A 13442-nucleotide genomic window follows, 5' to 3' on the forward strand; every position below is an offset into this window, starting at 1 on the left:
GTGAAAGGAGGAAGATTCCTGGATTCTTTTCTCTGTGTTCTTTGCTGTTCCCCACAGATCCACCTGAGTTCACAGCACTGCTCCCAGGGTGAGCACACTGCTTGTACTGGGGTTGTCTGTGAAAATCCCTGGGATTAACGGGGACTCTGCTCCAAATCCAGCTCCACCCAGTGATTTGTGTCACCTTCTGTCACCCTGCGGGAAGCTGCTACTGCTCTGCTAATTCCCAGAGAAATCTGGACCCACGAATGTTCTGATGTAAATATAGTCCTCAGAGGGAGATGTTTGGAATAACATCCCCCTCCCACAAATCCTAATCCCAGGATCTGAAATTCCTTAACATCGTCTTCAATGCTCCCGGGTGCGACCCTCTAAAGTGGAATAGCACTCAGCAGTTTTGGGCTTTGAACTTTGATTTTGTGATTGGCTTTTCCCCCCCCAGTCCCTGTAAAATATGGTCACCATCAGGTGCAAATTCTGCAAAGCTCTTCCTCTGTGAGGGTTGGGTTGAAATTCTAATTTAATCCTTGGTGAGGTTACATAAGGAATGGTGCTCAGGAGAAGTGCTCATCCCTTTTTGAGACCAGGAGGAATGTGAGGGACAGGTCCCATGTGGGTTCTTGCCTCTGTTGTGGTAAGGCACAAAAGAAAAGTGGCCTCTGGCAGAAGGAAGGTGACCTGCAGAGCCCTGGGGCTGTCACAGCCTCAGCCCAGAGCAGGGCTGGGCCAGGCTGCGTCCCTGCCCACCCTAAAGGAGGAACCAGAGGCTCACAGAATGGTTTGGTCAGAAAGGACTTTTATATCATCTCATTCCCACCCCCTGCCCTCAGGGATATCAGTGCCTTCCACATGGAATCACAGAATGTCCCGGGCTGGACTGGACCCACAAGGATCCTCCAGTGCAGCTCCTGGCCCTGCAGACACCCCAGAATCCCACCCACCCCAAAATCCCGCCCTGGCATCCCTGGAGCAGTGTCCAAAGGCTCCTGGAGCTCTGGCAGCCTCGGGCTGTGCCCATCCCTGGGGAGCCTGGGCAGTGCCAGCACCCTCGGGGGATGTCTGGCTAATACCCTCAAACCACCTCTGCTACCTGCAGCCAGAGGAGTATTTGCCATAGTCAGTTCATAAAGATTTCTGAAATTGTGACTGTGAGACCAGAAGTGAAATCACAAGTGGAAAATCGTGGGAATTTCTGCCACGACCTGCTGTTGTTTTATCTCTGTGGTGAACCACATAAACAACAGCAAAGAGATGTTTATGTCATATTCATCTAAACCACCCAAACACCTGAAACAGCATTTTCTTTGTCTTCAGGATACCATATTTGCATACATTTACATGAATTTACAGTTTTTATACACATTTATCTCCACAAACAAAATATTTTAAAAATATATTTACTACAGTATCTCATGGTATAGGTAAAAAATTGAATTTGTTCTTAGCTTCCAAATGAAAAATAAGGATCAGAAAATGATTTCCAGTTGTTCAAATAAAATAAGCATTAGCAAAATACAGCCTAAAAAAACCAAGAAAAACATCCTTACACAACACAATTGAAACTTTCTATTTTAGTAAGCTCTCTTGCCTCAGTACCTTTTCTAATATTACAAAAAAATAGGCACAGATGGCTCCTGAATTTCCATTGTAATAAATCAGTAGAAAATACTTCACTGTAAACACTTCTGTGGTAGATTTTTCCATGTGCAAAACAGGAAAATCCAGCCTTGCTGGACACACAATCACAGGACTCCTCAAAATTAACCCATCTCCTATATTTTTTTTGGGCTTCCACCATCCAAATTGTCTCTCTGAGGACCAGGGGAGCTGTGGCTGCTCCTGCCCTGTAAGTGTCCAAGGCCCTGGATCTTGGAGCAACCAGGGATAGTGGAAGGTGTCCCTGCCCATGGACACCTCTAGAACAGATGGAAAAGTGAATTTGTTAAGGTTAGTCAGGTTACAAAAAAAAAAAAAGGTCAGTTGAGAATCCCTTCCCAAGTGCTGAGCTGTTATAAATCTTCCAAAAGACGTGAGTCAAAACTGCAAAAAAAAAATCTGTATGGAAGACAAGTGGCAGTGGGAGGTGTTTGGGCTCATGGACAGAGCTCCCAAACCACCATGTCCCAAAGTGGGCTGGGAAACCCTCAGTGTTGCTCTGCCCACAGGGGCAGCACAGTCCTTTGGAAGAAATCGGAGCTGTAGGAATTGCTTTGCCAGTATTTTGGGTATAGGGAGTAATAACAAATCTATTTTGTTACTCAGGAATCCTGTATTTTTACTGCTTATTTTTTAAATTAAGAACTTGTAAGAAAATTCATGCTTTTGCCAGAAATGTCAAAGCTTATCCTGGATCCATGATGAATAATAGGGGAAATAAATATAATTGTACAGAATCCCAGAATGATTTTGGTTGGAAGGAACCTTTAAGCCCATCCAGTTCCACCCCCTTCTATGGGGGTGCTCCAAGCCCCATCCAGCCTGGCCTTCAACATTTCCAAGGATGGAGCAGCCACAGCTTCTCTGGACTGATAGTGGGGAGGTGGTAAAAATGCCTTAGATACAATTAAGCCAACAAGTTCATTATCAAATGTCGAACACCACCCTAGATCAGGGGTGGCTCCGTGTGGTGGAAAAGTCTCTCCTCCCACCCGAGCTTCCAAAGAAAGGCTCAGCAGTCTCTGTTGTTTGGTCTCAAGGCAGTTTATTGCAAGTTATCTCAAAGATTTTCTTCTGGGGCTGCTGTGGTTTGCTCCCAGCTCAGGCAGAGGCACACACACACCCTGACATCCTCTCTGACCCCGACTGCTTCTTCTCTCCCACCCAGGGCTGCTGCTGTCTTTTATATGTACATTACGTGTTACATGTCTGCAGTTTTCCCCAATGCCTGTTACCTATATTAAATGGTGCTTTTCTATCTTTTATATGGGACATTACGTGTTACATGGTTACAGTTTTTCCCAATGCCTATTACCTATATTAAATGGTGCTTTTCTATCTTTTATATGTACATTATGTGTTACATGTTTACAGTTTTCCCCAATGCCTATTACCTATATTAAATGGTGCTTTTGTACTCTAAACCCATCTGTGAGTGCCAACATCACCAAGAACATGGAGGTAAGGAAGAAGAAAGAGGAAGGACAGGGCAGGCCCAGATCCCAAATCCATCTTAAAACCTCTGACCCCCTTGTACAAAACCAAAACCCCCCTGTATAGGACTTAAAACCCTCCTGTACAACACTCAAAAATTCTTCCCTCTACTTTGTAACTACTTCTACTATAATATCTAAACTTCTGTGACTTCTTGTTCTTCCTGCAAGGTTGGTAAATAATTCCATGGCTCAAACCCAAAATCACAGCTGTTTCCAGCTGCCTGCCAGGGTCTCAAATGCTTCTGACCTGGGCCTGGAACCTCCAAAAATGTCTGAGGGACATTTTGAGTTCCAACAATCAAACTCCTTGATATAAAATTAATCTTATAAAGCTGCTGATTTTGCCAGGTGGACCCACTGCGGTTCCATTCCTGTGGAATTCCTGACGGACATTTCACAGCATAGAGAGAGGAGGCAGGGCAAGCAGGTACTGGAGAATGGGGCACCTGGGAAGTGGCTACCTGAGAAAGCACAACCCCACCTATTAGTAAAGCCAGGGACCTCATTAAATCAGAAGAGCTGGACAGGACAGAATGCACATCCAACCAATATGATTAATGCAACATTCTCCCTCTATTAGTGAGAAGATGTCAGTTTTTATACACTTCCATATAGTTTACAGTTTACAAAGACACTCTGATTGGCAAGCTAACATTGTTTACCTTTGCCTTAAGGTGGTCAGGCTTTTCACTCTAATTCATGCTCGGATAGCTGATTACTTTGTAGTCACCTTAACATAATTTCTAACTGTGCCACAACTGAATTCTCACTGCATCAAAGGCTTCCAGGCCCCATCAAGGCCGCTTATCAGGCCTAGTCTGAGGGGGTAGTTCAAACCTCATTCCAAACATAAATCATTCTCTCTCTCAGAAATTCTGTAACATACTAGGAAAGAAATACCGTTCCTGGCAAAGTCAGATGAAAGCTCTGCCTTCTTCTGACATTGATTCCCAGGGCAAAAGACACGGGAACAGTGAGATTTCCATAAACACTGCCTCAAATATGGGGCTGGACCTTCAGCCAAGAAAGCTGGAAGGCCTCCAGTCACTCACCCCAGATGTGTCTGGATTTTTTTTATAAAGAGGCTGAACATGACTTGCAGGAGGGAAGACATGGGCAGGGCTTGTTGTGGTTCCAGGAAGGTTTGTCAGAATGTCCTGAGTGCTGCCAAAATGCCAAGCACCAGAATGGAGACTGGCCCCACATTTCCCATATTGGTGTGAGAGGAAAACCATTAATCAGATGAACTCCATGACTCTCTTTCCCATAGAAGGCAATACTTACATAGCGGGGTAAATTCTGCAAAGCCAAACCCCAGGTTTAGAACCTCAGGAAGAGCTGAGCAGAGGATCCTTACATCCTTGTACCACTTTGCTCATCACTAAGGTCCAAGTCCCAGTGTTTTAGAAATGCTTCTACTCTTTCCTTCATTTCTAAGCTGGGCTGATCCAACCTGACCACAGGGATTTCTGTGGGTGATGGACCTCCCACTCACAGCATGATCTACACTAGATCAGGGTGGCTGAGCCTTTACCAATCCAAATATTGAATGGAATATCCAGTGAGAAGGTGGAAGTATCTCACCTCTTTGGTGACTTGTGCAAGGGCTGCAGAGAAATCTGGGGGAGAAAACTGTCCCTAAAAGCCACCTTGAACATCCCAGGCTGCAATGTGGGACTATTGCCCCTTGTTGAATTGTCTGGTACCACTTAGCTCTCTTCTGTCCTCTTTGTCATTGTCCTCCAAGTAGATGTAGCTCCTGGTAAATCCTTCAGCCTTCAGCTGATTAACTCAGCTCAGATCCCACCACCTCTCCTTGTACTCCCTGTGATCCAGGCATGGCCATGGAAGTGCATTGTCTTTGGAAGTGTCCAAGGCCAGGCTGGACAGGTCTTGGAGCACCCTGGGATAGTGGAAGGTGTCTCTGCCCATGGCAGGGGTTTGGAACAAGATGGACTTTATGGTCCCTTCCAGCCCAAGCCATTCCATGATTCCATGATTCTCTTGGTCATCCTCCACTTGTTCAGCATCTCAGGATCTTCCTGGGTAGAGGGAAAGAAGCCACAGAGGACAGTGAGGCACTGAAGTAGAGAGGTTTTCTCAAAGAGCTGAGGAGTTATGGCTTTGTTCTTCTGGAACTCTTGGCCCAGGTGCCTCTCAGTCCTTAACAGGAGGATGAATCCATGTCAGATCTTCTGGCCTTTATCTCCTCTCCACAAGAGCTCAGCTGCTCTGCACTGGACACACTTTGGGTGCTGGGTTACTGACAGAAAGGGATTTGCATTTCTCTGAAACAAAATTTATAGGTGGTTTATGGTCCTTTTTAGAAAATACCTTATATTTTTCAATCAAGGAAAAGCAGAAATTAAAGGGGGTGGACACTTTTATACTGCACTCCTGGATATTTTAATGCTTTGCAGAGGTCACACTGCTCCCACTAATCTTCCTTTGTGGATGGGAACGGGGCCAGTTCTGGTTCATTTATTGTGCCATGTGTTTTTTAAAGCTGAATTGTTTATTGTGCATCAGATTTTAATTTGCTTAGTGGTTTCCTGGGATTCTGAGTTACATTATTTGTCAAGAAAAGGACTTTGTAAAATTATAACTACTGGGCCCAGTGAATTCTCTGCTTTAGCATTTCAGTGCTGATATGCTGATATTACAAAATAATCAATCAATGCTCAAACAGAGCATTGTGAAGTGTGAGGATTTCCTCACAGTGAGTGGAATAGGAAGGAATTTCTTACAGAGAAACCTTTGACAGCTGTGAAGGGCTTAAATCCCCATCCTAGTCTTCAGCTCCTCTGTGAGAAAAGCAATATTTTGTCTCTCTAGATGACTTCAATGCCTGCATCAAAGCTGGGCAGAGAAATTCTCCCAACAAGTAGCAGGTCAGGAGTTCCTGTGGTCTCTGACCTCAAAAAATACATTCTAGAGAGGCAATATAGTGCTGGACAATTTTTTTGGACAAGATGGAAATGAGAAAGAGTCTGAGAAAAAAATCAGTCTTCAATGTCTTGTTGGGTGAAGAGAGTCTGTGGGGCTGAGTGGAGACTTGGCCCAGGGACTGTATTGCACAGTTGAGGAATTTCAAAGATTGCTGTTGACTTCTGAGGTCACCTCTCACATTCTGAGTGTGCTGAGAGACCAGCAGAAACACTGGCCTCTCAAAAGAGCATTCCCTGTGAGCTTCCCCCAGATCTAACCATACTGACAATTTTATTATTTTTTGCTAACAAAAGCCCCTTGAGCAGAGCAGCAGCAGTGTCACAGAGGAGCGCTGGTGTGGCTGTGAGCACTTTGCACACACTGAGTCTTCCTGTGAGGGTCTCCAGGGTGGTTGCTGCCCTTGCAGGCAGCTCTGTACTCACCACTCAGCCCCTACTGCTCTCAGGCCTGCTGCCACTGCCAGCCCCTCTCCCAAAACTTGTGTTCAAATATTCCTCTCTTTTTTCTTCCTTCTCCCTTTCACTCTCCATTGATGGAGCCCCCATTGTTTATTGGATTAGTGTGTTGTTCCAAGCATTCCTTTATTCTGAGAGGGCTCCAGAGGATCCTTGCAGATGTTGCAGTGTCCCAGCAGCACCTCAGCATACAGTGACTCAACTCCATCACAGGAACTGTCTGACGTGCCCTGCCCTTGTGTGAGGGGTAACTGCTGATTGCACCCATCACTGTCTCGAGCATTTGTTTCTGCACCAGGGAGCCCTGGGTGGCTTCCAGGACATGCAGCATGGCCTGGCTTGCTTCCATCCTGCTCATGTTCCAGGCTGTTGGAGCGACAGATTAAATCCCAGCTGCACTTGAGCAGGAGCTCTCTGTGGTGCCCTGCTCCCCCTGTGCCTGTGAATCTCCACTTAGGCTTGGTTCAGATTCCTTCTCTTCCCAGCTCCTCAGGGGCTTCTGCACTCTCTGAACTGCCCCTACTCTGTGAGCCCTGAGCTCACGTCCCACACGAGCTCTTGGTCTCCACCAGCAGCATCACATCTCCCACAGGATCACTCTGAAGACACCCCAATCCCCTTACAGAACCTCACTCTTTGTTTCAGACATGAGTGGGGATGTCAGGACAGATGGATGTTACCTGAGCTTCCTTCAAGCACATGCAAGAAAAGGATAAAGACAATAATCCTGATGCTGAAACCACTGACTCCTGGGTGAATTAAATCCTCTTCCATGTACAGGACAAAGGCGAGTGGCTTCCCACTAACAGAGGGAAGGGTTAGGTGGGACATTGGGAAGGAATTCTTGGCTGTGAGGGTGGCAGGCCCTGGCACAGGTGCCCAGAGCAGCTGTGGCTGCCCCTGGATCCCTGGCAGTGCCCAAGGCCAGGCTGGATGGGGCTTGGAGCAGCCTGGGACAGTGGAAGGTGTCCCTGCCCATGGCAGGGGGGGAGACTGGATGAGCTCTAAGGTCCTTTCCCACCAAAATTATTCCATGTGCCATGATTCTCTAGATCAGTCAGTGTTGGCTGTGAACATCCAGGAAGGTTGCCATCCTGGGAACCATCCCAAAATCTGTGCACATCCTCTCTGGGAACATCTCCTGTTTTTGGATTCCCTGTCATGGCAAACAGTGGCCATTACCCCAGTGAAGTCCAGCCCCTCTTGACTCTCACAAGTCAGTCAGGACATCACAGCACATACAGGACTTCATGTAGCCTCCGATGGCACAAGGAAGGGCCAGACTGAGATCTTCCAGCTTGGACAAATGAAAGGGAAGGTGGAAGCTCCTTTTATTTCCTTTTCTCTTTAAATTTCATGCTTGTTTCTCTCCCAAGCCCCTTGATTGGTCCTTTCCTCACTGAGATAAGTCTTTTAGACTTGTGTAGTCCTCAAATGCTCTGTCCCACAATGTGTCGCACCCTCCAGCCAGTAACTCCCACCAGTGTGTGAGGTGTTCCAGAGACATTTGATATCCCATTTTGTCCCAGATTTCCTGGCAGGCACCAGGGAACATGCATGGTGTTATGTGCTCAGAGGCTTTTCTGCATCCTCACAAGGAAGGAGCACTGCGGTGCAATGGCAGAGTGACACCCCTGAGGGGACTCATCTCTTACAATAAACACAATGTCAACAGATTTTTGGGAGTAATGGGGCTGAACCCAAACCAACAGCAACTAAACACTCTGGCCAAGAGAACTGACACTGGAATGGTGAAGATTTCCCCAGTTTTACCAGTTCCCTAGGAGGGGCTGTGGCAGCTTTCTTCCACAGGTTGTGGGAAACATTTGTCACCCTGGAGTTGATCTGCTCTTTCCAGCAGAACTTGTTTCTCCCAGTTTGGGGCTGCAGGGCAAAATATTTTCCAATTGCCTATTTGGAAACACTTTGTTCCCATCCTTCAGATTTCTGATTTAACCAACTGCTTTTCTTACATCTTCATCAGCATATCCGATAATTAGCTGAAAGTGATTGGAAATTGTGGCTGGACATTTTTATATTCGGCTCCCGCTTGTGCTCATTCCATCCTCCTGCTGACTCCTCTCTTCCCGTGTTTTTCCATAACCTTTTGCAGGATGCTCTCACATCTCACCCATGGTGCTCAGGTGGAACTGAAATTAAACGAAATGTGCCTACCCATCCCTAGCAGAAATATCACTCCTTGGAGGAATAAATTGGGAACTAAACAGGAGCTGCTGCCAGGCAGAGTTGGCACCAACCCACAGTCCTGATAATTTGGTTTGCATCAGGAATGGCTGCCAGGGGAGGTTCAGCACCTGCCCAGAGCAGTTACAGCCAGACCACGAGTGGGAAGGAAGGGAAGAAGATGCTTATTCTGTGCTGTGGCAGTGGGCAGCACCTGGGCTGAAGAGAACAGAGTGGGAATGATGGAGAAACACAGGAATTGTGAGAGACAGACACTCCAAGGACGCCAGAATCAATTAGGTTGGAAAAGACCTTTAGATCACTGAGTCCAACCTGTGACCTGACACCACTTTGTCACCCAGACCACAGCTCTGAGAAGGACTCTGCAACATCCCTGTGAGAGGCTGCACAGCATAGGTCACTTCAGACTTGCAAACTCCACCCAAATTCCTTCCAAGAAGTTTGGAGGAGCAGCAGGACTGTCCTGATGTGTAAGTGCTCTGTCTTGTGGTAATCTTTGTGTCTTGGCTTGGAGTGAATGCCCAGAGCTCTCAAAATGCCATGAGACCAGGAACCTGCCCAGGATGTGCAATGGGCAGGTCTGGGAGGCTCCTAAGTGCCCATGGTAAATAATTAGACCCTTAATTACAGGTTGCACGCACCATCTCAGGGATATCTTGCAACTATACATCAGCTATGCTGTATTCCTGCAATTCCTGTTTGTATCTACAAACGGGCCTTGAATCCTGCCCAGGGGGGAGAGATATTTTTTCTTTCTGTTTTTATGTCTTTGAGTGTTTCTGGGCATGAAACATCCATTTATTTTTATTGTTTTTTTCATAATTTTTGTCAACTTGGCTAGTGCTGGAGACTGCAATAGAACTGTATGTCAGCTCTGTCTGTGCAATAATTTTACCTGCACCATTAAAACCATGTTTGCTCATTAGCCATGAGGGGCTGGGGTGGGTGTGCCAGAGCACAGCATGTTGAGGAAAAAGCACTTTTCAGGATAATGTGAATAAGGTGGATAATGTGGATAATTAATTTGGGGGATATGGTCCACTTCAGGCTCTGAGAGGAAAGGGATGAAAGGTGAGGGCTCCATGGGCTGGAGGGACAGGGAGCTTGCAGCAGTGAGGGCTGGGGATAAGTGGGACACAACTGCAAAAGCAAATGGGAGCCAAGTCCTCATAAATGAATTGTAGCTACAAGAGAGAATGGGAGCACAGCCATCCCTTTATGCAGATCAGATATCAGAGTGGTCCTCACCTGAGCTGATACTCCTGAAGGCAGAGCCCTTGCTAAGGGGAAGAAGTTGTTGTAACCAATGTCGTGTCAGAAGGGACCACAAGAACTACCTTGTTTTGTTTTGAGCTGTTCATCTGTGACCCTCATGTCTTCAGGGCAATGGTGATGAGCAAGTTGAGAACGTGTCCTTGCCTGAGAGCAGGTTCTGGAAGTGTTTCCCTTCCAGCTGAAGAGATGCTCATGATAGGCCTGGGTCCATCCCAGACAGATGGGGCTGGGAATTTGTAGAGTGTGATTCATCAATTTATTCCAGTTATGCCCTTTGATATGAGAGGAATCCACTCCACTGACTGCAGTCACTAAAACTCACTAAGAAAGGAGTTCAAAGGGTTCGAAGTTCTGAGATGTAGGTGTTTATATTTTGTCAGATTATTCTCATTCTTAGTGGTCCAGAGTCTTTTAACTTGTAGAGTAACTACAGTTTAAGGGACACTATTACAATATTATGTGGTTTCATTACTGCTCCTTAGAGCAGAATTTAATTTCTTAAACCAATAAACTGAGTTTTGGTTTTGTCTGTTTTTGATGCTGGGAATGTTAATGAAGCATTTTCTATTTGTTTGGTTCCCTGATGAGTAACTCTGAAAACATTTTTAAGCTCTGTGTTTCTATAGGCTGTTGCAGACACATTGAGTCACTTTTTAAAGCACAGATTCAGTGAAAAGTGAGCAGATGGGCAGAGTTTGCATGTTTGTTCTACGGATTGTGAAGCCAGTCTCTGACACGGGTAAAATGACAGTGGGATATTTTTAAATTCAGCAGCAAGCATACACAAAAGCTTAAACATTATTCATGGTGGTAACTTAGATTCTGTAAAAGTTCAAGTTGAAAAAAAGGCAAATTCACAAAGAGCTGTTAGAGCTGGTGTAAAACACCTGCTAACTGAGTCAGGTACCTTCCCCCCCTCTCTCCCAGTGACAGAGCTGGTTCTGCTCTCCTCAGGATGCTGCTTTGGCACAAAGTTACAAAGAGAAGTTTGGACTGAGGATTGTGACTCTGGCTGCCCTCCATGACTGCCTGGACTACCCCAGAACTCCACCTTGTCCTGTCTGCCATGCATGGGCTCTCCCAAATGCTCAGTACAGATCTTTCAAGGTCCCCTTTTCCCACTCTGTGTCAGGGAAGGGTTCTCCTGCCCACACTGAGCTCTTGTTCACCTTCCCAGCGTGAGCCAGGCTTTGGTGAGATAAGCTCAGGAAATGAATTTGAATCAGGAGTGGCAAAGAACATGATTTGCTGTTAATGAGAATGAATTAGAGCCCCCAAAATGTTGGTGAACAGATGTGAGGGTGACTCACTACAAAAGATTTCTGTGTGTCTGCGTTTCTGATGGAAAACTTGAACATCTCCAACCTCCATCACACAGATGGAGGTTGTCCAGTGTGCTGTTTCCTCCTGACCAGTGAGTGACATGGGATACAAATACTAATTTTTATTGGAAGCTTTTGAGGGTAAACAATCACTTCTTTTGTTTCAAAGCAAGGAGGACAGTCCCACACTGGCTCGTAGCCCTCACTCAAAAGAACCAGAATTAGACCACTCCAGGATCTTGCAATCAGACATCCCATCCCATGGGCTTGGCTGTGTCAGGAGTGTCATGGCAGTGATATTGTCCTCAGGAAATCAGCACCAAATGTGCCTGCACTCATCCTTCTGGCATGACCACACAGAACACTGTCATTTCCACAGCTTTTATTGCTGTTGCTATAGCCCAGACTAAATATTGAACATACGGCGTTGTACAAGGTATGGGATGTGATCTTCTACAAAGTCCAGAGGAAACCAACACAGCAGCAGCTCTGTAAGGCAAGGTTTGCATGGTTCCAGGTGCTGATTAGGGAACTGAAATTATCTGAGAAAAGGCAGGGAGTTTCTGGGCTTTCAGTGATGGTCTCTTTATTCAAAAGCCTACAGAAGTGAAAGCACTGAGAGAACCAGAGAGAAGGGAGCAGAGAGGGTTTTTTTCTCATCCTCTCTGAGACATGTCCACATCCAAGAGTCTGTGTGGACCAGCAGCAGCAGGATATTGCTCTGCAAGAGGATACACCTCATACCAGAACATGCACTTGGAAGGGTCTTTGTGCAAGTCTCTATAAACCCTTGTTCAATGCCCTTTGTCACACTTCCCTCTGGATTTCAATGCTGTGCAGCCTCTGCCATGCCCTGCAGTTTGGATATTCACTTTACGGTCAGAACTATCCTGCCCTGCCCCTCTGCTTGCTTTTATTTCAGCTGCACCCAGGGCTGAAACCACAATATCCCCTAATTCTGAAGAGGCATTGAGGAGCCAGGACTGTGCAGTTGTGATGGTCCTGTCTGCCCTCCTGTCTAACACTGACCTCATCACAGTGAGGTGGTGTTGGCCATTGACAGCACAGAATCATTGATTTACTGAGGTTGGAACACAACTTCAAGATCATCAAGTCCAATTGTTCCTCCAACACTGCCAGGGCCACCACTAAACATGACCCCAGGTGCCACATTCACACATCTTCTGAACACCTCCAGAGATGGTGGCTCTACCACTGCCCTGTTCCAATGCCTGAACACTCTTTCTGAGAAAATGATTTCCCAATATCCAACCTAAACTTGAGGGTGTTCCCTCTGCTTCTGTTCCTGTTCCTTGGGAACAGAACCTGACCCCCACCTGGCTGTCCCCTCCTGTCAGGAGCTGTGCAGGGCCACAAGGTCCCCCCTGAGCCTCCTTTTCTCCAGGCTGAGCCCCTTCCCAGCTCTCTCAGCTACTCCTGGTGTCCCAGACCCTTTCCAAGCTCTGTTCTCTTCTCTGGACATGCTCCAGCCCCTCAATGTCTTTCTTGTCATGAGGAGCTCAGAACTGACCCAGGATTTGAGGTGGGGCCTCAGCAGTGCCCAGCACAGGGGAGAATCACTGCCCTGGCCCAGTGGTCACACCATGGCTGGGACAGGCCAGGTGCTGTTGGTTTTCTTGGCCACCTGGGCACACCTGCACTCATGTTCAGCCACTGTCACCAGCACCTCCAGAGCCTTTTCCTCCTGGGCAGGAGTTCAGGCACTCTGCCCCACACCTGCACTGCCTGGGGTTGGTGTGACCCATATCCCCTGTCCTGCCTGCCTTGGCATGGCGTGGGCACAGGAAGGGATAACAAAATTCACCAGTGGCTCTGTGGTGCAGGGGAACTGTTGCCAAGGTGGTGCTCCCCAGGCTGATGCACTTTCCCTTAGATCCTCACTCCCAGTGGGTACGTTTGCAGCCAGACATCCTGTGCAAAACATACAGAAAGGTTCCCATGCATTCCTGAATTCCCACACCATGCTCACACGCTCTCCTGGATACTGAGACCGTCACAGAGCTCAGCCCAGCTGGAACATCCCACCTTATGTTCCTGTGCCCCTGCACCCAGCAGTGACCTGC

The sequence above is a fragment of the Lonchura striata genome, chromosome 24, assembly GCF_046129695.1.
Source record: "Lonchura striata isolate bLonStr1 chromosome 24, bLonStr1.mat, whole genome shotgun sequence".
In the NCBI taxonomy this organism is placed as follows: domain Eukaryota; kingdom Metazoa; phylum Chordata; class Aves; order Passeriformes; family Estrildidae; genus Lonchura; species Lonchura striata.